Source organism: Telopea speciosissima, chromosome 7, assembly GCF_018873765.1.
Source record: "Telopea speciosissima isolate NSW1024214 ecotype Mountain lineage chromosome 7, Tspe_v1, whole genome shotgun sequence".
Classification (NCBI taxonomy): domain Eukaryota; kingdom Viridiplantae; phylum Streptophyta; class Magnoliopsida; order Proteales; family Proteaceae; genus Telopea; species Telopea speciosissima.
The window spans coordinates 59838321-59839586 of record NC_057922.1 but is presented as its reverse complement, the minus strand read 5'-3'; positions in this window follow the sequence as shown (position 1 = coordinate 59839586).

Sequence of the window (1266 nt, the reverse complement as noted above, 5' to 3'; positions counted from 1 at the left end):
GGACTTGCAGTCTAGCGCTAACCAGGGGGGTGCCTCTGGTAGATTAGCACTCTCGCAAGCATATTTGATTTCGATGTTGTACAATTTACCGGAATATCTGTCCATTCCTTTTTAGTGCCACATGATTTGATCACTAAGAATATCCCAACCGTTAAAAGAGTATCGGATCTGAGCTCGGGCCGGTACAAGGGGAGTCGACGACGAGTGAAGAGTATAGAGGAGCAATCCCTCCATGGTCTTCGGTGCGGGTGTTTGAGTGTGCTCTTTTTTATTTCACTTTCTCTTAAATAAATAAATAAAACTCTGTGCAAAAGTGAGGCCTACATTCCCATGGGTCTCTCCTCTTTCATATGAAGAGACATCTCTGGCCCTTTGTTTTAGGAGGAGAAAGATACACACATGGGAGTGCTACCATTGGCCACACTCCAGGGCAGAAAATCACTTCCCATTTAAGAAAAAAGGCTCTGTCAGGCTATGTGAGCCCCGCACAAGTGAAGGGTGCCAATGAAGAGTGTGGCTCAAGTCCTCATACAAGGACAATCCTTGGGACCTGAGTGCCACCCACATGGAATCCAAAGGGCACATTAGATTCTATATCCCAAGGATCGTCCTCGTACAAAGACTTGAGCCGGACTCGCCAATAAGACTACGGGGTATAAGGGGAGGTGGGATTTTTTCATTTAATGAGTGGGGTGTTTTTTTGTGTGGTCCTATGTCTAGGTGCAAGCTATACGCAACTTAGCAGGAATTTCCTCCCCCAAGAAAAATTATAGAGAAGGAAACTTTAGCCTTTCAAATCGATTTTCCACTTGTAGTTCAAAGTATCGATACCAGCATTTCACGATGCCAATATCGATATATAATTAGTAGTATCAATCTAATACAGAATCAAAACACCATATTTGCATCGTATTGGCCGATTTGTGTCAGTCAAATATTGGTATTGGTTGATATGAATTAGACTGATGTGCTATTGATACCTAAAACTGTGTACATCACATGTCAAATAGTTTGATTAGTATACTCGAATGGGAATTTGAAAGCTTAGCTACGTCAATTCAATATGGTCTACCATGCATGCACAATTTCCATTTTTTCATTGGGTGCATCTTGTTGTGATCAAATTGGTGATCAGATAAAATTCTTTTGATTGCCTCTTAATTTTAAAATTTTTACTCAAAGGCAAAAAATATTTTTAAAATAATTTGAATTTAATTTAGCGTTACGTCATTCTTAAGAATTATCTTTTCTAGTACACATGTGAAA